General features: G+C 37.6%; 1 protein-coding gene across 5 annotated transcripts in view; it reads left to right on the forward strand.

The window, feature by feature from the left end:
* The first annotated feature begins 550 nt into the window (after positions 1-550).
* Positions 551-25,861, forward strand: part of TBL1XR1 (TBL1X/Y related 1) — a 184,717-nt gene continuing 159,406 nt past the window's right edge. For 2 of the 5 annotated variants that reach the window (XM_073232055.1, XM_073232053.1), the window contains exons 1-2: positions 634-773; positions 3,548-3,652. The gene's annotated coding sequence lies outside the window, so the exon portion shown is untranslated. Of the gene's footprint in view, positions 774-3,547; positions 3,653-25,861 lie in introns of those variants that run through there. The other 3 variants (XM_073232056.1, XM_073232054.1, XM_073232057.1) reach the window with 3 other exon arrangements.

A 25,861-nucleotide genomic window follows, 5' to 3' on the forward strand; every position in this document is an offset into this window, starting at 1 on the left:
GCGGCCAACACCCAGGCTGCCCCGCACGGGCCGTGCGCGGGGCTGGGGGCGGGGCGGTTAGGGCCCCGGCGGCGCCCCGGAGCGCCCGCGGGTCTTTATTTTTAAAGAACAGCGCCGCACAGGTCCAGCCTCAGCGCCGCCGGCGCTACCGGGCGGGAGCGGGGCCGGCGGAGCCCCCCTCGCCGCGAGCCACCGCCTCCTCCCGTCCGCGGCGCCCCTCCCCCGCCGGCCCCTCCCCCGCGCGCCCGCCCGGCGCAGGCCGCTCGGGTTTGTTTTGCTGCGCGGCTGCCGCCGCCGCCGCCGTCGCCGCCGCCGCCGCCGCGGGCCTCGCGAGCTCATTTGTGCCTGGCTGGTCCCCATTCCTCTCTCCCCAGTGTTGAGTGTCTGAGCCGTTGGCTGCTCTGAACCGTTTGGCTCTTTCCCTTAGTAACAGCTTTTACCTTCTGCCTCAATTCCTCTCCCCGCTCGCGCCCTTCCCCCGCGCGCCGCCTCCCCCCGCCGCCGGCCGCGTGCGCCCCCGCCCCTCCCCCCGCGGCGGGAGCACCTCCGCTCGCCACCTGGGGACCCGCGCCGCGCTCCCCGCCCCCGCCCGCCGGCGCCCATCCCCCGCGCCCTCCGCTCGCCGGGGTTATAATTGCTTCTCACCCCCCGGAGGGGTTATTTTGGGGGTGGTTGGAGGAGGCGGCGGCGGCGGCGGCGGCGGCGAGGAGGGGAGTTTCCTTGTGCCTCCATTCCCGGGAGGGGGGAGCGGCGTTGGAGGCCACCGTTTCCAGGTAAGCTCTGGGGGCCGGACCGCGGGGTGGGGGCGGCCTCGAGCCGGGGCGGGGGGCGCGGGCGGAGGAGGCTGGGGGCGCCGGGCCGCGGGGGGATGGGCGCAAGTGGAACATGCGTTTTTTGACTTGGCCCTTTGGGGAGCTGGGGCTTTGGTGGGGGAGGGGAAGGAAGGGAAGGCATTTAGGGTGTCCCAGCCCCCCTTTTTCCTCTCTCAGGCTTCTTTGAAATGCTCACGTGCCTGTCCACCCCCCTACCCTTTCCTGGTCTCGGGGGACCCTCACCCTTATGTTGTCCCCGAAAATGTGCACCTCGGCCTTTTCTTCCATCCTCCATGCATTTACACCCCTTTTTATGTGTGTATACGTGTGTGTATGTTGGGGGTGGCTTTCAGGAAAGAATTTGCAGCAAATTGAATCAAGGAGCCATCATGAGGCCGACTCCTTTATAGCCTATTTTTAGCAGAGAGGGATCTTTGCGGTGCATGGTATTTTGTTAAAACTAGGCAGCAGTGACGATGTGCTTCCCTCCCCGGGCGCGTCTCTGGCCCAGGCGCAGACCCCGGCCGGCGTGCTCGGGCTGCGGGCGGCTGTTGGGGCCCCGCGTCCCGGGCGGGGGCACTGGTGGGGGAGGGGTGCGCGGCCGCGGGGCCGCAGTCCGAGGCGTGTTTACTTGTAATTTAGTGCCTTTTGTTGTCTTTAAGGAAGTATTTGGTAGAGCCTCTTTGAAGTTGTGTTCAGAAGTGTAGAATTGGCAAAGTTATTGCCAGCTTCCTGGTAAGTTTTGGGTGGCACAGAATCAAATTATTTTCTGACATGTAAAGGCCACGTTGTGAGGGTGGTTTCTCGGTAACTTCCTCCTTGCAACCGATGTCATTTTTCGAATAGAAGCAGATTTTTACTCAAGTGAAGTTATTAATCTTAAATGGCAGCTCGGGAGAAGCCGTGCATGTGTTAACATGTTCAGTATTTTTGGAAGTTCCCAATTTGCTGAAATAGGCGTCCGTTTGCAGTGACAACCGAGATTAAATTTAGATTGTGAAAATGGTGAGTTTCATGTAGAATTTGGGTTGTAATGGCTCTTAAAAAAATACTCCTAAAAAAGCAAATGCTCCTGCTGTTAGGTTATCTAATAATAATCTCTGAAATAATTTGGTGATTACAAAAGGCAAGTGTTGGAAGCTCCTTAAAAAAAACGACATTTTCTCAGGGTCTGGAGTTAAAATCGTGGACTGTGCAGGCCAGCACCTAGGAGAAGAGTTTTAGTACCTGTGTGGTTTACAGTTGACTTAGGGAAGTTTACTGTTGGCTTTCTTGTTTTCCAAACACAAACGTTATGCTAATCTAAATAAGCTCGTTAATAAAATATAGTGAGTGAAATGGGTTATTTTTAGTCTGAATAGTTTACCCTCCCCCCATACAATTAAATAATCATCTTCCTCCCCCTTTTTTTCCTAAAGACTTCTTTATCAGATTGGGTAGTGTAAGGCCCTCCTGGTGTTTTCATCTACTTAGTTAAAACAAATTATAATAAATACACATGGTTACACATGAAGGATCCAGTGAGTGAATTTTTGGCTTTCCCAGAGTGGTTCATTTTCATTTTTGTCAAATACCTTCCCCACTACATTGGAGTATTTTAGTAATCCTGACTTCCTGGGACTCTCTGTTCTCACTATCTTAAGTTTATAGTCTGGGGAAATAGGGCAGCTTTGTCTCCATGAAAACTGTTTGTTGGGTTGTATCATGGGAGTTCAAGGCAGCAGGGTTCAGAAATTCTCATTGAGGGTTCTAGAAATAGCATTTACCTGTGGAGGAGGGGTGGCAGAAAGAAAGTATGTCTGAGAGTGGTTAGCATGTGATGTGTGTTTATATTTTCTGCTGTTAAGTGGAGGTTTTCCTGCTTATTTGGAATGTTTTTTTTTTTCCAAATCTGCTATAAGCTTCATGTTGTATGTAATCACAACCATTCAATCTGTAAATAACGACTATTTTTTTTGCCATTTCAGTAGTTAGAACCAGACCTCTAGGGCAAAATACTAAACTGTATGGGGGATGAAAACAATATGTACTTGGAAAAAGTTTTCCTTACTGTTAAGGAACTTAAGGGATTTGTTGATGACTTAAAAATTGTTGCACAGCTCACCATAAGTTTGTAAGACGTTTTTCTTCCAACAGATAGCAGCTTTGGTTACTGAGATGGGAGGTATACGTGGTAAATAGAGTGCCCCTTGTGGAGGTTGTATTTTTGCATTAGTTGCTTCCAAAAAGTTAAACATTTTAATGACTTTTACGTGTGTCTGGGAATCTTTTTGTTACTGTGTTCTCAACATTTATTTAACGTTTATCATGCTCACCATAACACAACCCTATTAAGAGAAAAAGAAATAACTTACTGTGTTCTGAGAGCTTTCAAGCTAGCATGTAGATAGGGCAGAAGCTTAATATAAATCTAGGGGTTACTGGTAAAAAGAGACGTGATTAATGGACCCTTTCAACAACCTGTTGAATAAATACATCTATAGCAATGAAATGTAAGTACAACCTTGTCAAATGAGTAACTGCTAAAGGAATCCTATAAGTTACTACAGGAATATTACTACAAGGAATTTATTTGACACATTTTGATGAAGTTAGTAGAAGTAATTTGTTGGGTTTATTCAATTGTAAGGAATTAAGAGGAATGTGAATGGTAGGGGAGAGAGGTTGCACTGTCTGGGACTTTGTATGTTTCTAGTACATATAAATTTGACTCATTTCACAAATTACATTTACAGAATAAGTCACTGAAATATAAAAGAAGAAAACAGCTACCATCAAGACATTTATACATCGGGACAGTCAGAAGGGCTTGGATCCTATGGCTGTGTAGTATGGAACTGGTAAGAAATATGGTCCAGTTTGGAGGCAGCCATGGTGGTATCTCCTGCTCTGTCACCAACAGAAACTTGAGTTAAATGAAAAAAGCCCTGTGAGATAGCTGACGCTAGAGAGGTTTGTTATTCCCTGCTTCTGGGACTGGCCTCTGTAGAGTACAGTTAATTGCCCTGTTACCAAGAGCCAGAGAGAGGCGAGGGAGGCTGCTTGGGCTGTGCAAAGCTTTCTGTCACTTACACCTCCTCAGGGTCGTCCTATGAGGTGGGTGGTACTGGGTTTTTTGTGGCTAATGAAACAGAGGTATAGAGAAGTCCGTTCACTTTTCCAAGGTCACAAAATGATCAAATGATATACTAGCATTCAGAGGGAGGTCTTTCTTAGCCATGGTCCTTTTTAGATGACTGTGGCCATGCCAGTATTTTCCAGCTGTTTTGTCAGTCTTGTCCATAGATACCCTTGGAAATACTAGTGTTTGTAATCAAGTTTACGACTATATAGTTGGGCATTGCTACTAACTGGGTCAAGTGATTGCACGGCTAAATAAAATTCATAGGACTCAAATTTGTCATTGTGCTTAAACTCTCTAGAACTGTTTAATAAAATATGACCTTGTCAGCTGCTTGTATTTCCTTCCTTAAGATTGACAGTGTGAAGTAGCCTCTCCAACTACTGCTAGCAGAATAAGAAAATGTAGTTCCGTGCCTACAATTAAGAAGGAAAAGCAAATAATATGCCTAACTATCCTCAGAGTACACTCCTGAAAACTTGTATAGGAAACATCAATTAAGTCTTTTGGTGTAGCATAGTGATTTCACTAGGGATCCTTGAGTTGAACTTCTGGAGTTCAAATCTGGCTCCATCTCTTACAGCTGTGTGACCTGGAGGGGGGTAACTCACTCTTAGTTTCCTTCTTTGTGTAATAGGGATGCCAGCTTCCAAGGATTGAGATAATTACAAGTGTAAGGTGCTGAGAACACTGCTTAACATAGAGCAGCATGGAAATGTCAGCTGGATTTGAGGTTTCTTTCTTTGTATTACATCTTTATTTGCTTATTTATTTTAGTGGGGGCATAGTGTCATAGAAAGTATTGGCAGTTTTATTTTCTCAGTTCCTGGGCTAAATATTTGAAATAAACTTAGCTCAATTTATTTATTCTTGAAGTTGCAATACAAGGCTTAACTTGAAGAACTAGATTGGATGTTAACACTAGGTGGGAACAGTATTAGTTTCCATGGTGGGTGTAGGTATGGTGGTGGGATGGTAGTGGTTTTGCATGGTTTTGTGGTTTTGCATGGCTTTGTTCCTGTTCTGTCACCTGGCTTGGACTTGAAAAAAAAATTTGACACCATTTGAAACGTTTTCCAACTTTTTTTAATTAAAAAGGGCATTTCGTTTTTCAAGGCTGTATCTAGCAGTACCTCAGATCTGTTTTTTAGATTGGAGTGATTAAGTAGGTTGTTGTTTTCTCCAGCTTTGACCTTTCATCTGTGTTCTTGTTCCATATTTTCAGCTGCTCTCAAGACAGTTCTGCTTGGAAGTTCTGTTCCTCTGAAATAACTGTGAGCCCTGTCTTATTTTCACTTCCTTTTTTGAGAAAAAAATTTTTAATTCAGCAGTAGTGTTAACTACTAATAGAATCTGTGTGTCAGTGCTTCACGGGTGCTTTGACAGGTTCTGAGGCAATCTGAGTGGCCGACAACCCTGGTTTTAACAGTGAGGAGAAACCAAGGCTCAGGTAGCAAGGGGTGCTTTAGGCCTAGAGGTCTGACTTGTAGGCTGGTTTTCTTGACTGCCTGTCTGCTGTCTTCTCAGTGAGTGAAATGAATGAATGAATGAGTGATTGGCTATAAGTCTGGGTTATTGCATTAATTTTCTAGTAGGTTGCTCCTAGCAGCCTTTCTTCTCCATTCTATCTTGTGTAACTACTTGACAGTGTAATTTATTTAAAATCCTGGTTTCATCATGTCTGTTCCCCTGCTGGAGAACCCATAATGGCTTCCCTTTGCTAAGTGGATCGAGTACATATGCTTGGGTCTGGCTTTTAAGGCTCCGTTCTACCTGCTCAGCTTTATTTCCCACTCTTCCCAACTGGGATTCTTGCCTGCCTATCAAATGCTACAGTTGTACCATATTCATTACTCCTCTGCTTTTGCTCATGCTGTTCCTTCCCTTTGCCCTTCTCTCATAACCTAGTTTCAGCCCCACTTCTTGAAGCTTAATTCTGGGCATCCTGACTGAGGATATTTCTTGGAGATTCCAGTGCATTTAATGAATATCACAGACTCCACAGTTAGTCATTGTTTCATGGGCTCCTGTCATGTTGCCCCAGCTGCATGTTCCATTTCTTGAAGGAAAGGAAGGACCTTTTTCCATATCGTTTTTTAGCAGAATTCTTGATTTTTGTATCATACCGTCTTCATGGTAAAATGGATTGTTTCTACAAGGGCCCATGTTAAAATAGCAATGACAGTCCTGTTCCACTATTGTTGATGTGGCAGAAGCTTCTTTTTTAATTAGGCCTATAAGGTTTAGGTGTACTCTAGCATTTAACTGTTAATTTGAATTTTAATGTTGCCAGTTTTGACAAGGAGGAAAAAAGAAGGTAGTCACAACTTAGAGTGAAATGAAAATCGATAGTTTTGTTCACTGAGTCCTGTAATAGTGGCCTCAGTATTGGTGAAAAACCTAGTCTAGTTGGGAATCATGTCATACTAAGTTGACTCTATTTGATTATATTGTACCAGTTATAATGAAATTTAGGTTTTGGGCTTTTATTTTTTTAATCTCTCAGGTTTTTTTGCTCATTTTCTTGGTAGTGTGCCTAATAAGATACTGTTTTTAGTTTTCAATATGTGTGGCAGCATTCTGACCACATTGGAGTCTCATTTGAGCCACTGCTATGGGAGTATTAACATTCAGTATAGAGTATCTATTACACTGTGTAAGTGGGTTTAATCTGCCAGGGGTCTGTCATAGTACCACCTCCCTGCAACAGGTTTTTATGGTAAGACTGTGCTGTGTTAATTCTAAAAAACCTGGGTAATTTGTTCTAAAGGCAACTAATTTGGTATTATATCCTTTTGAAAGTTTTAATATTTAGGGTTTTAAAACATAAGCTTTCAGCATGATTTCATCTCATTAAACAAAATGAGTTGGATGTTGCCCTGCTTTCTGAGAGCTTAGATTCTTAACTCAGAATTAATACAATCAAATTATAAATGTTATGTTGAAATATCAGCAGTCAAATTTCAGTAAACATAGAGTATCCAGATTAAGGAAAATATTTATGTGAAGCGAATAGTTTGAGGAATGAGTGAGGAAGAATAGGTATTGAAAACTTGAACTAGAGAGTTTGCTACCTGTTTTCCTCTAACGAAAGTTTTTAGGAGGTAGAATTTAAAAAAACAGAAGATAACATGGGGAGCAAGGGTCAGAGATGGTCATTCCAGTCTGAATAGAGTAATTATATGTATATAATTTTTTATATGTGTATCTTTACATGCCTTGGACTCTCAAAACTTTTTTCTTTTTAAAGGAGATGTTTAAAATTTTTTATTCTCTTAAAACAAAAACTGAAGAATTCTTACTTTTTAGGAGCTAGGTGTCAGTCTGCTTCTTGGTATCTTCTTTATTTTGTCTGAGATCAAAGGTGGTATTGGTGCTTTGCTTTTCTACTTTTTTTTCCGCTTTTGCATTGTGTCCTGAAAAGCACGCTGAATGATAGGATGTTGTAATGAAGTAACCAGTGACTCGATAAAGTGGATGTTTGTGTTTTTGGTTTTATTACATCTGCTTGAATCATGGATAACATTTTAACATGGATTCAATATTAAGTAAAGGAATTTTTACTATTTTTTTTGCAAAGCCATGGTTACATGGGTAAATTGTTTAGCTTCTAGAAATGTGTATTCAGAGGATCAGATGAAATGTTACCTAGAGTTCATTCAACTAATACTTAAATAGTTTCTATATTAAAATGCTGACTATCATTTAATTCTATGTGATTTTTTGTTTGTTGGTGGAAGAACTATGCAGTGTATTTGCTTAATTTAAATTTAAAGCATTTAAAGACTAAAAATCTATAGCCTAAGAGAAAAAGAGTCAGACAGCACTTGTCATTAGCATAAGCAAGCGCCTTGCCTGAGAAGTTATAGTAACAGCATATTTTGTTGGTTATCTTCAACTGCTAATACAAAACACAGTTTATGGATTAGGGAGAGGTGTTTTATGTTCTCCCTTGATTTGAATGGGCTAATTGGGTAAAGTGTATACTGATTCTGTTGTTCCATTTCTGTTTTTCGGCTATCAGATGTCATTAACTCACAGTGTAAGGCAATTAGGTGATCTACTTTGTGCTTCTGAAATAAAGTAATGGAAATACTGAATTTCCTTAATATCTCCCCCCTAATCTTCCTGTATAATTGTCCTTTTATGGGGTAGAATTTATCATATGTGTGAAGCTATTTGTACTTTAGATGCTATTTGTAGCTGTAGTAATGTCTTTTGGTACCTTTTTATATAAAAATGTAATATGTAATATACTTAAAAATTTCCCCCACTAAAATGGTGGGTTTTCTCTAAATCACCATTCTCTGATTTCCTTAGTAATTACCTCTCCCTAATAAGCTGTGAGGGCATAGACTAGGGTTAGGAGTACAGTCTGTTACTGTATCAGGGAAATTGTTTCCCAACTCTTGTGCAAAAACTGACAGGCCCTCACAGGGATTACTACTTTGACCTTGGACATCCTTATGTCCTGCCAGCAGAGGTCACTAGTTTTAACACCTGGTGAGATGTTTTGTGTGAATTGTTCCTTTACAGATTTGTTGAGATTTGATGTTTATGATTTTCTTACCAGTATTTATATTATCTTCTCAAAGAAGAAGTTTAAGTGAAGATACAGATCTTGTATCTTCTTAAGATAAAAGGAAAGGGGGAGAAAAGTAGAAGGGAGTGTACACACACGATGGGATGTGTGTGAATACATGTGTATGCTTGTTTTATTTGTTTAGGTTAACTCCAGATATACAAGGGATTATTAATAATAATGGTTTTGGGGGTGCGGTTGGGATGAGATCACGAGGTCAGGTGTCTGAGAAACATTTTCATGTATAGACTTTTGAACTGTTTGACTCTTACTATGTTACCATTTCAAAAAATTGATGGTGAAAAATCAAGGTGTCCATTTAAGAATTCTTAATCTATTTCAATTTGGGCAGTCAAAAGAAGATGGATAATTGAATTTCACCCATGCTTTTAGTTCTTAGCTAGAATGGTGTATATTTCTACGAATAGTTATTCTTCAGATTTGTTGGCAAAACTAAAGGCACTGAGTGTGATTAAAAAGTGTTTGTTCTGTTTCATGATTGTGGGTCATAAGACCAGTGGAAGTGTTTTGTGATAGTGAACTGGTGATTTTAGAGTCCTCTCCAAGGTTGTTAATTCAATGCAAACTTTAAAAGGAGATTTTTGGTTGTATAGAAGTACATAGGGGTTGTATGATTTCAAAGGTACTGTTTTGCCAAGGGTTTAGAAATCAGGTGAAAATTGGGGTTCTCAGTAGTTCATTTCAATATTATGAGCTTTGGTATAATTGAATTTGTGTAACTATAGATTCTGATATTGAATGAATCTTCTCATGACTTTTGAAGCATGTTTGTGTTACTGTCTCCAGGGAGACAGATACATTAGATTCTGATTCCGTTTTTGGCTGCAGTTGGTATCACTTATATTTGTTCATTGGCTGTTTAGTGTACCAGTAAAGGGTCTCGCCTTCTAGCTGTGTTCACCACTTTCAACTTAAGCTGAAACAACCTCAGAGAAAAGTAGCACCTATTTTTGTTCATTTAATTCTTCTTTGCTGTGATCTGACATTAGCCTTCCCTGAGAGCAGTGCCTTTCTCTTTGGCAGTAAAAGGGCTAGGTAGGGTCTGATCTTTGACAGTAAAACCCTTAGTGTGGTGCAGAGCTCACTCAGTCTCTGGAACCAGGCATAATTGTGTAACCATTCCAGTTGGTTTTCAGTCTGGAAAATGGGAATAAAAAGTAGTTAATACTTTCTTCCTACAGGAGTTGGGAAGATTGAAATACAAATGCATATAAAGGAGTTCTCACAGGGCCTGGCACATAGGAAGTACTCAATAAATGCTCAATCCTATTTTGTGCCTTTATTAGCTGCAGCCGCAACAGGTGTAGAGAGGCACAAAAGTAGACACTCTTTCCGGGAAGTGTTCTTCTGGCTTCCTGTGGCTACTGCAGAGAACGGGGTGGTTAGAATTCCAATTCAGAGGGCTTGCATATGGTATGGTGACTGAGTTTTTGTTGCTCCCTCTAAAATGAGAATCTACTGTGGACCTTTGTTATGTTTCCAATACGTATGTTTTACAGTGATATGTTATTTGAATCTAGTCACATCTTGAAGATGTTTCAAGAAAAAATGTTACCTTTGTTTTCTGGAATGGAATCTACTTTTTCCAGTCTCTGGGAGATCGACCACTGCTCTGGCTCTCCGATGGATCCTATTTGGATTCGTTGGTCATTTCAAATAGGTGTGTCACATTTTATGCAAACTTTAACTTTTATTCTTCACTAAGAAATTCATGTGATAAAACACAGGATATTTATATGTGCAAATTACTGAAGTTTTCAGGAAATAATACTTTAATACCCCGTTTACACTCATTTTCTATATTCTTTTATTTGAAAACATTAGTTTACAGACCTCTAAACTGATTACTTCACAAGTACTAATGGTTTTATCATTCACTGGATTTTGAAAGCTGTATGGATTTAGAATCTGTATGCAAAATTAGAAACTATTATTCTGAATACAGCATAGATAAATCATTTATTGGTGCTGTTTTTAGGTAGTATTTTGAGGCTCTGCAAGGATTCTGAAGTTTTAATGCCTCAGTTTTGTAAGGTACACATTAAAAGTAAGATTCAAACAGTAAGGAATTTTGATTGCTAATGTGAGTGAAAGACTTTTTTGGGTGGTAATCTGCAAACATCTGGATTAAGAACCCTGAATACTTGTTATAAAGAGCAGAATTATTAACAATGAGTAACCATCATAGTAAGTTTCTTATATTGCATTAGAGAAGTTGGCTATATTGTTTTATACTAGTTAAAAACCAACATTCCATAACTTTGTGCTGGCTCTGCAGATTAAGTTTTTTTCTATGACAGTTTTAAATTGGTGTCCTGATCTGTGACCACTAGTCATCTATTTGTAGCACAGACCTCTCCTTGATTGAGAGTTATTTGTTGACTCCTGTCTCATTAGACAGGGCCTTCCTTGAGGACTGTTGTGTGAATCTGGTACAATTCCTGGCACAATATTTCAGTGATATTTTAAGACATATTTGTGCTTACAAATAAAAGTTCTAAAATTCATTGACAGATTTAAAGAGTTACCAAGGATAGTATATTTTGAAGATTACTATTTTAACTCTCCTCTGAATGTTTTTAAAACAGGTAAGTTACTATTAAATGGAAAGAACAGAGAATTTCTTAGAAGATAGTGGGTTTTTTTTACCCTTTGTTCACTTGTCTGCAGGAGAGTCCTTTTGTTTAAGTAAGTAATTGTATCCCTGGGCACTCTGCTGCTCTTGAATGTGGGTATGTTTTCTAATTTGTAGCTTCTCTACCTGGTTTGTTCTTGTTTTTGGGTCATAACCCTTGTGAAGAGCTGGCTGCCTCATCTGGTCTCATTTGCCTTTCTTGCATTTTCTTCCAGATGAGTCATGTGTGTTTTGTTAGTAGATAACAATGGTTGGTTGGTTCTGATAAATCAACATAGAAATGACTTTCTACAAGTGAGAACTGGTAGTAACAGGAAAAGTGGCCCTTTTTTTTTAAGATTGTGTGTAATAGCATACTAATCTTTGTTAAAATTATAATAAATGCACATGGTATAATTTACATGAATGCATATATTGTCTTTTAGAATATACAGTAGAAACATTTATACATGCTGCTTTGGCATGCCACAAGATGCTTGGTGTCAGTTCCCTTCCCTTTTCTCTGTTGGTTTTCTATCACACCCTTCGTTTTTACCCTGTGAAGGTCCCTTCACCATGAGTTCTAGCCCTTGGCCACCTCGTAAACCCTGTCCTCTTCTGTCACCCCCACTCCCTGTTCACTGTGCCCAACCCTACTGCCTGACATCCACTGAACAAGCTCGTTCCTGTCTCAGGGCCTTAATTTCTTTGTTCTCTGCCTCAGGCTTTGCCATGAGATTGTCAAATGGTCAATTCTTTCACGTCATTCATTTCATTTCCATTGGCACCACCTCAGAGGCCACACTGAAATAGCTGCTCATCCTTGGCCTGAATTTTCAGTTGCAGGACTCTCTTATTTTCCCCAAAGCACTTCTCTCTGAAATAGCCTTGATCATTGATGTTATTTTTTAGCTTACGTTCAGAATTTAAACTCCATGAGAACAAGGATGGGATGTCTCTTGTCACTCCAGGATCTAAAATAGGACTTGGGAGGTGTTCAGTAGATATTTAAGTGAATTCTTTTCTCAGGAATATTTTGTGACCAGATGACAGTCTTAAACTGATTCATCCTTACAATTGAATACTGAAAATAATTCATTAACAATGTCAGCATTTAGGGAAGGGTTAGAAGAGGCTTTAGTCCATTGGTATTTACATTCGGAAGCCCAGGGACTTAACTTAATGTGAGCATTGTATACTTTTCTTGGAGGAACTACTTACACTTGGTATGTGAATCAATCTAAAAGAACAAGTAAATGGAAAATTGATGAACCAGTTGGAAAATATGCTTGTGTAAATTATAAATGTTAGATCTAAGAGGTTAACTCTTCAGTGTTTTTAAAAACTAAAAACACTTATTCAGATATCTTTATTTCATTCAGATAACATGATGAGCGCTAGATACCTTGCTTATGCTTCATACAAGTTCATGAGATTTTATAATTTGCTTTTAGTTATATTTACCTGTGATACTCTGTCTTGATTAATAATGGCCAACTTCACAAAGTTGTTATATGAGTCAGTACTCTCTAAGTTGTAGGGACTACTACTTGATTTCATTTGAAAAATTTTTGAAAGACTGATGAATTTGGTTTGGAAAAGTGCCCACCATGGCCAGAGCCATATAAAAACTATGACTGCTCCCAAGTACCTGGTGGGACTGGGGTGAGAGCAGCGGGAATGACAGTTGAGTAAATAAAGGAGCTGCTGGGCAGACAGGCCTCTTGTCCTCCTCTCCCACCTCAAAATGTGTGTCTTTTTATAGTTGGGAAGGTTGTGCCTTTAATCCATGACAGATTGTCACTTAAAATTCTCTTTGAACCAGAACTGGCACACATTTTGCTCTGTGGTTCCTCACCTTGTCAAATACAGATCATTTTTAAAATGAAAAATTGAGGTCCTTCATGTGATAGTAATTGTAATTTTATGTACTTCAGCTAATTTAACACTTAATGGAAACTGGTATTTGAGGGCAGCTGTTAGAAAATTATCAACAAGTTTATTAGATATATTTAGGGGATTTTTAATCTCTGAGGAAGATAACTACCTTCATGCTAACCAGATACTTAAGTAATTTTAGCCTGTAACAAAATTAACAAGTTACGTATTCTGAGCAGCTATTATTTTGGGTAATTTTATTCACTAAAATAAGAAAATGGTTAGCCATGTAGAAAAAGCTTTTTGTGACTCAAGATACTAATCCTTCTGGACTTCAGTTGCTTCATCTTTAAAACATTGAATTGGGCCTCTGATGTCTCTTCTGGATTTAATTCTCTTTGACCTTATGATTGCACATATAATTTAAACATTAAATCAGTGTGCAGCCAAATTAAATGGAAAATATACATACTGATCTCTTCAGGTTGTTCATTATCTGAACTGATTATTCCTAAAGAAAGCATTTACATTTCTCTGACACCTTTTTGAACAGATTAGCCAAAGAGATAATATTTTTTGATATCTGAAGAAGAAACTTCTCGTTTTCTCCATTAATCTCTTAAATTTAGATGCATTGGTTACATCCTGTTTTACCATAGAGAAAATTAAAAGAAGTAGCAACAAACATTTTTGAGAATGATTTTTTTTCTTTAATTCCCTTATTTTAATTTATGGTTGCTGAATGTCAAAGACAATACATTTTTTTTTAGCAGTTTAGGTTTTACCTTGCTCTGTGTACTAAGCATTTTGGAAATTGTGCTAAAAGTAAATCTCTTATTCCGTATGAGGAAATGCTGTTCACATGAATTTTTAAATACTAAAATGAGTTTCAAGTGTTGCCCATATCAACTACTAACCAACACTGTGTATGTTAAATAAAAATACAGTAAAATGAGATACGTGAGTGGTGTAACAGGAGAAGGAGAAGGTGTATATATATGTTAGGGCATATAGATACCAAACTTGTCGGTCTTTTCTGGCAAAGTTTTGTTTCTCTATAGCATATGGTTTTCAGGTTGAAGAATGATGAGGATGGACCAGAAAGGTAAGCAGGAATCATCATGAAGTGACTTCTTTGCTTTATGGCAGGGAGTTGGACATTCTTCTGTGACTGGGAAGTAGTGCACTTTAAGCAGAACAGCAGATTACGTTTCAACCCTGGCTATCCTACAGTGCATGAAGAATGATATGGTTTAGAAGCAAAAGGAGCTTATTTCTGGATGGAAGAAAGTTGAGCTGTGGTGGAGTGATAGGTGAGAATTGCCACCACATAATTCCAAGATATTGCAAGTGTTTCTGGAAAAAAATACTTGGAAATTCAGAAGAGAACAGTTTTGAAAGGAGCTAAGCATACAGATTTTCTTCTCTCTGGCTTGCTGCTGCACCTTTTGTGGGCAGCTGAGGGTATATATTGGGGGTCTGTGGGGATGGGGAATTAATTTGAAACCCAAATAGCCAGTGGACAAAAAGTGAGGAGGGCAACACAAGGACGGGAAAATTGCTGCATGGGAATGAAGAATTCCCTTGTCATTATACTTAACAAAGGGATAATTAAATTACTTATGAGAACTGTCACAAGAAAAATAGTATGGTATAATATGACTAGTTTATGAAGTTTCTAGTGGGTATAGTTTCTATGGAGTTCTAGGCTAGTCACTGTATTTTCAAAATGTTTCTAAAATTTTATATTAACATAAAAGTCATTAGAATCTGATAGCATTAGAAAGTTAAACAATACTGTATCATTATTTAAATTACATAAATAATGCTTATTAAAATAATAAAATTTTAAAATAATTATAGACTGGGAGAAGACTTGCAAAGATAATAGAAAATTCCAATGTACTCTTCACCCAGTTTCGCCAGTGTTAAAAATCATATATCCATGGTAGGTTTATCCAATCTAGGAAATTAGCACTGATATAAAACTAAACTACAAACTTTATTTGGCTATCCCCAAGTTTTCCCACTAATGCTCTTTTTTGTTGCAGGATCCTACATTGCATTTAGTTGTTCCCGTGGTCTTCTCCAGTCTGTGACAGTTCCTCAGTCTTTCTTGTTTACATGACCTTGAAAAATACTGGTTTATCTGATATTTTTAATGATAGGACTGAAGTTTCAGATATGTGTGGGCAGAATGCCTCAGAGGTGACATGCCTGTCTCATATCATATTAGGGGCACATACCAATATTTACATACAGTAATACCATCAGTTATTACAGGTGATATTACCTTAATCACTTGGTTATGGTCATCTCTGGCAGGTTTCTTCACTGTGAAATTACTGGTTTTCTGCTTTCCATACTCAGTCCGTTGGTGGCTTCTTTTTATTGGAACTACAACAAAATTTTATTCTGATTTGGGAAGTAAGGTCATTATATGGATTTTGCAAAGTGTCAATGTTGGCTTGTAAGTGATTCTACAACAGATTTTTCTTAAGGCTTCTAAACCACATTTACTCACTCAGCATACTTTTAAAAGCTGTTCATGTACCAGCTTTCTTAGACACTAGGGATTCAGGGACAAGAAAGACTGGCCATTGGTCCTAAGCACCCTAGATGGAAGGAAGATAAGAAAGACAGATTTTTTTTCAAACGTATTTCATTGAATACTTATTATGTGCCAGGTACTGTGCTACAGTTCAACAGGAAATGATAACTCAGATTGTAAGGATAGCGTTGGTTGCTTTTAGGGGCACATGGGAGGGGGTACTTAACCCAGTGTTGGGCCAGGTGGAGTGTGGAACTAGACTCGATCTTAGCTAGATGTGGGTTTGAGTGGGGATGTAGGAGAAGGGTAGAGGGAAAGAAACCATTCTAAGAAGAGGAGTAGCAGTTCAAAGACTACTAGGGATAATAATATGAGTTAGGTCTAAAAAACATCTTTGTGTGTGTGGGGGGTGGCAGTGGAAATGGGAGGACCTCGTGGCAGGATCCAGATCATGAGGGTCTTGTGGTTGTTGAGCCAAGGCTTTGGAAAGTTGTAGGACCTTGTGAACGAGTTTGAATAGGATGGTAATATGATCAAATCATCCTGACAGCACCTTGGCGGGTATGTTGACTTCTAAGAGGCGGTGGCCATGGTAGGTGAGAAACGGAAGTCTGAACTAAGAACTGTGGTGGTGGTTCTCAGCCGTGAATGTCAGTCACCTGGAGAGCTTGTTAAAAGCATGTTTTAATGTTGCTCAGCTCCACCCCCAGTTTTTGATTGAGTAGGTCTGGGATGGCATCTAAGAATTTGCATTGGGTTTCCAGGTCATATTGATACTGGTATTGCTGGTTTGGTGACCACACTTTGATATCCACTAGGCTGCTTTAGAGAGAATGAAGAGAATTGGATACGTTGAAGGGTTAGGAGGTAGTCATTGTGGATCTCTGTGTCTCCTGATCTTTTTGTTCATTGCTCCTATACAACCTTGGTCTGAGTCTCTTTTATATCCTTCGAGCTGCTGGTGCTTTTGACAAGTAAAGAAAGGATGGTGACTTTTTAGAAACATTTACATGGATATGTAGGCAATTTATTCTGTATGCAGTTGAACCTTGAACAACTTGGGGGTTAAAAGTGCTGAACCCTGGTCAGCTGAAAATCTGCATGTAACTTTTGACTCCCCCTAAACTTTAAGAATATAGTATATAATACATATACAATAAAAAATATGTATTAATTAACTTTGTTATAAGTAAGGCTTCTGGTCAACTCAACAGCAGGTTATTAGTAAAGTAAGCTAGGGAAAAGAAAAATTTTAAATAGTCACAAAAGTCTCAAAATTTTTCTAAAAATTTATTGAAAATAATTGCCTATAGGTGGACCTTTGCAGTTCCAATCTATGTTGTTCAAGGGTCAACTGAGTTAGACTAACTGAAAAATTGAACTGTCAGTCCATTACTAGAAATCATTGGCATTTCTTTATTCAGCTCTAGTTATAAGAGTAACTGGTTTTATTGCTTAGTATATATGTTGTGCATAGTTTCCAAAATGTTTTAATGTTGTAGAATTATTTGAGTAGTTTTTTATTGATATCTGCCCTGACCAAGCTTTTCTTAGCTTTGACTTGCTAATGTCTCCTGGAGCAATGTGACAAATGTGAATTTGATTTTTGTGTATCTATTAATCTGAACATATTAAAACTGTTTTTAGAAAAGTATGAATAGATGTAAAATTTAGAGATTTAGTTCTTGTTTTTCTTTGTGGCTGCTAGGTATTGTTATTTCTCCTTTATATTGATCATTCTATAACGTTAGATTTAGTCTTTAAAGAAATTAGTATCCATGAGATTCAGTCCTTACTGACATTTGAACTTACTGAAGTGATAAATCTCCACTTTTTCTCTGTTGATTAATGAACAGTATTATCCAAGAAAATAATAATGTAAACACCATCACTGCATTAACAACTGAAATGGATTTTTCATTTTGTTAAAAAGACATGCAATGTGTGTATATATAAACATATAGTCAAGTTTTAAGGATTCAGGAATTTTAAAATAGTAAGGGAAAGCAAATCTTATAGATGGTTAGAGGATAGTATGATAATGAACTACTTAGTTTAAGATGATTGACTGGTTATGGTGATAATTGGATCAGTAAGGCAAAGGCAAAGAGTGTAGGCAAAAAAAAAAACAAAAAACAAAAAAAACAATTTTGCCCCCCATCCATATTTTTCTACTAGAGAAAACAAATGACTGAAGATTTCAATAAAATGAATACTTCTAAGTTTTAAATTGCAAATCAAATAGTGGAGTTTATAGGTGTAATGGGTAAATGTAATTAAAAAATAATTGGATTTTATAATGTATGTCTAAATATTTGTAAAAGTATGTGTTGGTATTTTAGTATTAAATGTACACAGCTTTGTGGAAAGAGAAAAATTGAATATATTCATGTCTGTTCTCTCATGAACACCAAGTGAAGCAGTAACAGCTGATGTGAAATATGTTGTATTTGGAGCATTTAGAAACTGGTTTGTAATTATTTGTAAGTTTCTTCCACACCAATTCTTTTTCACTTGGAGTAGCAATATGTGTCTTAAAACTTTGTGTAGCCTGGTAAACACTTTTAAATGTAATTTAAAAAAATGCATAATTTATTTTTAATCTATCTGTGACAGAAATCTGGTTTCCATTAACAGGACATGTCTAATGTCTGATGTGTTTATATATTATGTCGTCACATGTAAGAATTTAGCTTAATTGTAAAGATATTGAAAGTTGTGGATTATTTTCCATTTTTTTTATTTGAAAATTCAAAGTAATAATTACAATGCTTATGTAGTAAAGTTTTTGTCCTGTAACAAATATTTAGGTAGTAAAAGGAAGGCAGGCTTTAAGGTAAGTCAAATTATAATAGTTATCATCATGTATTTTTTAGCCGTTGTTAAAAGAAACTTAAAAAGCCTCCAACATAAACATTTTAAATATATTTTAGAGTAAAAATATGTTTTACTCTGCAATGCTGTTAAGTATTTTAATCCATAAAAAAGTCAATAGTCTGAAGGGGCACCATAGTCTTGTAGTTTGTAAAATACATGTAGCCCAACTCCAGAAGAGGTCAAGTAAGCTGAATTTAGTTGAGGGTAAAAACTAAAGTAACCTGAAATTAGGGTGTTCTGTGTCAAAGAAGGCGTCTAGGTTTTAACAGTTTTGGGGGCATTTGGGAGTCCTAGGAAAGAATACTCTTGTAGCAAATATTGAAGTAGTCCTAAACATGGACACAGTTGTAATGTCAAGTCATTGAGCCATAATTGACCAAGCCACGTTGGATGATGAATTTTACTCAGCTCTGGAACAGGATTTTGAAATGTTATTTTAGTTAATTTAAGATATGTTGAGTATACACATGTAGAAGATTGTTTAGGGTTGACTATATAATCTATTTGCCTTTCTCTGTAGTTCGTTTGTTCCTAATAAATCTGGTTGAAGAAAAGCAATTCCTTTTCAGGAATATATATTTGAGGTGAGGAGAGAGATCTTTTTCAGGCTTGGGTAAAGTAAGGCTGAATATTTACTGTTCAATTGTAATAGCTTAAATTCAGACTATTGACTTTTTAATGGATTAAAAATAAAGCAACAAAACAACTTTAATCTGGATTTAAGTGATTTTTTTGGGGGGAGGGGGGAATCTGTGGTCATTATACATTTTGCACATATGAGTGTATCTGTGTGTATGGCAAGTGATATATAGGAAGTGAAGCCTGATAAAAATGATTTGCTTCAAAAAATGATTTGACTAGATTGTACATTCACATTGTTCAAAAATGAAAAGTATTCTTGATGTTCTCCCAATCCCCTAAGCCACCCAGTTACTTTCCTGGAACTCACCAGTATTAGCAGTTTCCTATGTGTATTTCCAGAGAAATACTATATAAAAGCCAGTAAGTATATACTTCATACCCTCTCCCCAGTGTTGTTTTAAACACAAGTGATAGGATACTGGTCACTTGCTGTATCTTACCTTTTTTTACTAATGTATTTTGGATATCATATTAGTGCAGGAAGAGCTTTGTTTTTCTTGTTTTATTGTGTGAATATACTATAATTTAACTGATTCCCCCAGTTGATGGATATTTAGGCTGCTTCAGTCTTGTTATTACAGTGTTGAAGTGAATAACCTTGATACATGTATCATTTCCTGTGCATGGAAGGATATCTGTATGATAAATTACTAGTGCTGAAACTGCTGGGTCAAAGGATAGGTATGTGCGTTCCTAAGTGGGACAGCAACCGCAGACAAACTTCTCGGAGGCAGCCCCTGTTCACACTCCTGCTCTGGGTGCAAGTCTTTTTGCCCACATTGCCAACAGAGTGTTACCAGATGTTTTGCTCTTCTCCAGTCTGATAAAGATGGTATTTCAGTGTCATTTTGGCTTCTTTTGAGTGAGGTTGAACATCTTTTTATATAAATGAGTCATTTGAGTGAACTTCGGACTCTTCCATTTTTTTTATTGTGGCATAATTTATGTAAGGTAAAATACACACATTTAAAGTGTACAGTTAAGTTATCTTTCAGGTGAGGTGTTAATTCCAACAAAATGGACAGATCTAAAGTATACAGTTTTGATAATTTGACAGCTTTTTATGCCACAGAACCAATCCCAGCCAAGATGTAGAGTGTCTCCATCCCCCAAAGGCAGTTCCTTCAGGTCCTCCCTTTTCATTCAGTTTTCCCTTTCTTCCTACTTGGGTAACCACTCTTCTGATTTCTCTTACCATAAATTAGTTATGTCGTGAATTTTTACAAGATGAAGAATACCTATACCTTATATTCCATCAGTTCCATTTCTTGTATACCAAAAAGGTGTAAATACATCTGTCTGTCAGAAGACATACGCAGGAACACTCACTGCAGTTTTATTCAAGGTAGTACAAAGTTGAAAAACCCAAATGTTTCTCCATCTACAGCAAAATAAGTAATAGCGTTGTATTCATATATGTAACAGTGAAAAATAAATGCCATTTGACACAACATAGATGATGACTCACAGATTCACTAACAATCTACAGTAGATACAGGTCCGTGCAGTGGTAACCTTTGGTGGGGGAGTCGATGCCTGGGAAGGGCTGGATGGCAGGAAATGTCTTGTTGTGTCATTTTAACTTTAGCAGATACTGTCAGAGTTCCTCTAAGTCTTTATACCAATTTGTAGTTCCACTAGCATGTTTGAGAGTTCTAGTTGCTTTGTATCTTTGCTAACACTTAATATTTGTCAGTCTTTTCAGTTTAAGCCATTTTGGCAGGAGTATATAGTGCTTTCTCGTAGTGATTATAATTTGAATTTCCTTGGTGACTGATGTGGAGGGACTTTTCATATGCTTACTGTCAACTTGGTGATGGGTTTTAGAATGGTTTGTGGGAGTTTTTCATATATTGTGATATGTCTATTTTGATACTTATTTGCAAATACGTTTTTTTTTACTGATTATTTTGGTAAAAATCACAAGCAGATTTTAAAGAAAAAATTTTGTTCAAAGTTTACATTGTTTCCAAATTGCTTCTGATTTGTGTCATATACTTTTGAAAGGCTTTCTTCATTTTGAGGTTACAATATTTTGATGAATCTAATGTGCTATCAAATTTGAGGTATTTTTGTTACTTTGTGTGCTTCCATAAAATAGGAAAAAATGCTTAGTTGAACTAAGACCCCTTTTTATTCTTTTACTATTTTGAATCTTTATCTTCCATTTTTAGATTGTTTTTTCTATTATATATTACTCTTCCAGACAAATGAGAAGGAAAATATACATTAAATTTGTGAAATAGTTTCCCAGATTTTTCACATTTGGAATAGGACTCCCAAATCACTTGACTTAGTAGTGTATTTCTCCAATGTCTTCTGTGAATGAAGTATAGGTAGGGGAGCATTTCTTAAAGATTTTCAGAAAGAACTAGAAACTGTCGGTCCTGTGCTCTTAAGCTGATTCTTTTTTTCACTCTCGCTTTAGGAATCTTGGTAAATATTTTTTGTTACCCAGTTCCTGCACCTCTTCCCCTTAGCTGTTTGTTCCATCGGTTTAAAAGAGTGACAGCTTTTGTTGCAGGGTTTTTCCCTCGAGTTGCTGGCCACCATTTGGCAAACATTGATGCTAGTTGCATATTTGCAAGCAAGGACAGATATGACATGATGCCAGCTGGCCAACAGTAATTGTAAGACAAATCCTGGTTTTACACTGTCCTATGGTTAATAAATACAGAATGAAATCAAATAAATGCATTTTTTTCCTAGATCTGTTCAATTTTCCTGTTAAAGAAATCAGAATATTTGCCCTTTTTAATAGCTGTAGGGTTTTTTTTGTCTGTGTATATGTACATATATTTGAATATATGTACATATATTCAGTTCAGAGAAGGAAGAACCTTACTGTACACATTGCTGAACTGTCACTGCCTTCAGAATTCACCGCCTTGGCCAGTACTGGTTGGGGGATCGATTTGTTGATGATAGTCATTTTACAATCAATCTTTTATTAAATAAGTAGAATTGTACCTGCTTATTGCTAAGTTCAAAGTCTTTGACTTGCATTTTAATTAATTGAAAATGGAAGTAACCTAACCAGGTTCATAAGGTATATAAAATGTGACGTTGCCTACAGCTTGTAGAAATCTACTTTCTTCAGTAGGGCTTTGGGGAGAGGTATACTTAAAGGGCACATAGACTAGCTACAATAACTACATAACAAGTGAGAAAGACAAGAACAAGCTTGGGTTATCTGAGGTAATAGGTAAAACAGAAATAGCAAAGCTTAACTGAAAATACAACAAATGGAAAATTATGGTGTTAAACCAAATTTCAACAAACAAAAACAGAAAGCCTGGATGTTTTGTGTACATTCATGTATAAAAGATTGTTTAACTGGCTTTGATTGTTCAGTACATACACATAGAAAAAAATTTTTAAGCTTCTAGGATGTTGCAGACTTCGGACTTGTTTTTAATTTAGTACTCTTGAAGTTTAAGCTTGATGAAAAAGGAGAATTTACTGGGAAAGATCTCATGAAACTTAGTGCAGGCATATATCCTGAAATTGGGAACAGAGTGGGAACTAGGGACTCAGTGGAAACTGTTGTGGACATTATTTGATTTTTTTCTCTCTTCATGCCAGATACTTCTTACCTGGTCTACAGATCAGCAAGAAGGCTTACAGCAGCTCTTTAATTTATATGTGATTTGTCTAAGCTCCTAGAGAAAAGCACTCTTGTTCCCTCCCTCATTTTTTTCTTTCTTTCTCTCTTCAGGGTCACATGTAAATCTGTCTCCCTAGCCATGCTCTTAACCACTAAATTGAAATTGGATCTAAACGATAAAATAGATTCATCAACTCACATGGTATAGTACCAGTGACCATGACCCATTGATCAAAGCTTTTTAAAATTTTAAACAGATCAACATGTTAAATTTTACTTTAACAAATGAAATGTCGGGTTTTTATGAAGTTACATAACTTGTGTCTTTGAAACTCAGCAGCATAGCCAGCTCAGTTTGGGGCCAGCATAGCTTGTCTTAATAACAAGAGTGGTCATCATCAGTCCTCACCAAGCCCTGTGCACCAGGTGGCTGAGGCACTGTCATCTGCTCAGAGAGGGCTTTCCTAGAAGCTGGTACTTTTTCTTGACATTTATCACTGATTATACATTGGGTGACCTTTTTTCTTCCTTTTCCCACTAGAATGTTAAGGACTGATATACTTTTGGTGTTTGGAAGAGGTGTTGTAAATGTTTATTTTAAGAAAAAAGAGAGTGGATGTAAGAACTTAAGCTGCTGAAAATGTGATGTGAACTTTATTTCTTCATGTTTTTAAGTAGTTATTTTGATCAGACTTGTCATTTATATGTGAATTATATATATTGACATATAGCTTTTCTTTTTAATCATGTAATTCTCATAACATTGAATGTGCTCTATTTTAAAATAGAGGGTCCTTATTTTTATAAAGTGGTGCTCTAAATTGTGCTGTAAGTGGTAATTTACTTACCATTTTTGAGGGACTCTTTTTAGCATTAGAGAACTGATATAATTTCAAGAAGCTTGTTCATTCAGTTTTGTAAGTGAGCTATTTACTTTCCTCAGCAGCAGGAATCAGGCCCAGCATTTTAAAGCCATGATGGAAACGGATTTCTTCTTTTTTGCCTTTGAGAAAATCCCAACTGAGTGCCACATAAAGTAAAAAACAAAACAAAACAAAACCTCTCTACAGGAATTAAAAAATAATTCTTTATGTTCTTTTTACATTTTAGTACAGGGAATCAAAAACTCTACTATGTTATCTCTACATTGAGGCTTTTTGAAATGCTAATAATTTAAAGACCATTTAATAGCTTTAGTTTTGGAGGTGGGAGATAGGTCCTTTTTTAGTGGCTTTGAAGTTTAAATGTGGCCTGTAGGATGAATGTCCCTCTTCTTGATTTTCATTGAGTTGTGTATAGAGGAACAGTATTCTACACACTACAGGGAAGTTAGGTTTCAGGTTAACTTTTTGGGTTTATATAACGAGGTTGTTAGTGGTCGCCCAATTTTCTCGAAGCTAGTGGTGCTTGACCAGAGTGTTTGAAGTGCCACAGATGATTTCTTAAATCACATACACACACAGGTCAGTTGGCTTCTTAGCTCCTCTTAGTGCTTCTGAACTGTCTCATAGAAGCAATGCCAGAGCAACATAAGGGTTTCCAGCCTTAAATACATAACATGGAATTTAGGAATGTACCACTGCCAAGTGTGGCCTTATTCTAAATTCCCATATTTGAACTGGAATTTGTAACTGGTTTGTCTTTAGAAGTAATGTTACAAAAACTGTTTAGCTTTCCAGTGGCAAATATTATTTCTCCTGTAGTCATATAGATTGTTCTAGTGAATATTCTCACAGGGGGAACTTAGGTGAAAAAAGTTAAGTTGGAAAATTGAGGTGGTGAACAGACCTGTTGAAGCTTTTAGGAGAAAATTTAGAATGAAACAATACCTACTAAACATATTATTTATGACTCCTAAAACAAACTGTGTTGAGGTATACTTTACATACAAGAAAATGTCCCCTTTGAAGAGTACACTTCACTGAGTTTTGATAAGTATGTATACCTGTACAAGAACAATTCAAGCCGAGGGTCATTTTCATCACAGAAGTTTCCTCATTCCCACATTCAGGCAGTCCCGCTCTTTACCCTCAGCCCTGGCAACAATTGAACTGCTAACACTACAACTTAGTTTTTCTCCTATTAAAATTTCATGTAAAGGGAATTCCATTCCATTTTATGTTATGGTAGGTAGAATAAAGGCCTCTCAAAGATGTCCAGACTCTAATCCCTGGAACCTGAAGATATTTTATTTACATGGCAAAGACGGTTTTTTTGTAGAGGTGATTAAATTGAGGGTCTTGAGATGTGGAGTGAGTGTATCCTGGATTATACAGGTGGATCCAATTGAACCACTTCAGTCCTTAAAACCAGCCATGAAAGATGACTACTGAAGAATGGTCAGAGATGCAGTTTAGCAAAGCAGGCTTTGAATTTGGAGGGAAGGATCCATGTGCCATGTCATGGAACTGCCTCAATAAGCTGGAAAGCTCAAAAAATGGATCTCTCCTGTAAGCCTCCAAAGAGGACATGGCCCAGCTCTTCTGCCTTGATTTTAGCCCTGTGACAGCTTTGTTGGGCTTCTGACAATCAGAATTTGGGTTGATAAATTTGTGTTGTTTTAAGCTACTAAGTTTGTGGCAATTACAGCAGCAATAGAAAGTAATATACTATTTTTTTTTTGTGCCTGGCCTTTGTTTTTCTTATTTCATTTTAAAGATTAATCATGCTGTTGCCTATATCAGTTTCATTCCTTTTTATTAATACCATTCCATTGATGATATACCATAATTTTTTATTCATTCACCTATTGATGGAGTTTTGGATTATTTCCAGTTTTGAGCTGTCAGAAATAAAGCTACTGTGTGAGTATTTGTGTACAGGGTATGTTTTCACTTCTTACCCAGGAGTGGGAGTGTCGGGTCAAGTGGTAAGTGTATGTTTAATTTTATAAGAATAGCCAAACTGTTTTCCAAAGTAGTAGTACCAGTTTACATCCCACCATCAGTTTTCCCACTTTGGCATTTTTAGGTTTGTTAATTATTCTCCTGCATGTGTAGTAATCTCTTAATGTGTTTTAATATTCATTTAGTTGGTTATCTTCATGTATCTTCTGTGAACTGTCTTAAGTATTTTTGTTCATTATCTGATTTGTATGTTTTGGATACACATTCTTTGTCAGAATTACATTTTTCAAGTAAATGGATTTTTAGAACT

Source organism: Manis javanica, chromosome 3 (genome assembly GCF_040802235.1).
Source record: "Manis javanica isolate MJ-LG chromosome 3, MJ_LKY, whole genome shotgun sequence".
NCBI lineage: Eukaryota > Metazoa > Chordata > Mammalia > Pholidota > Manidae > Manis > Manis javanica.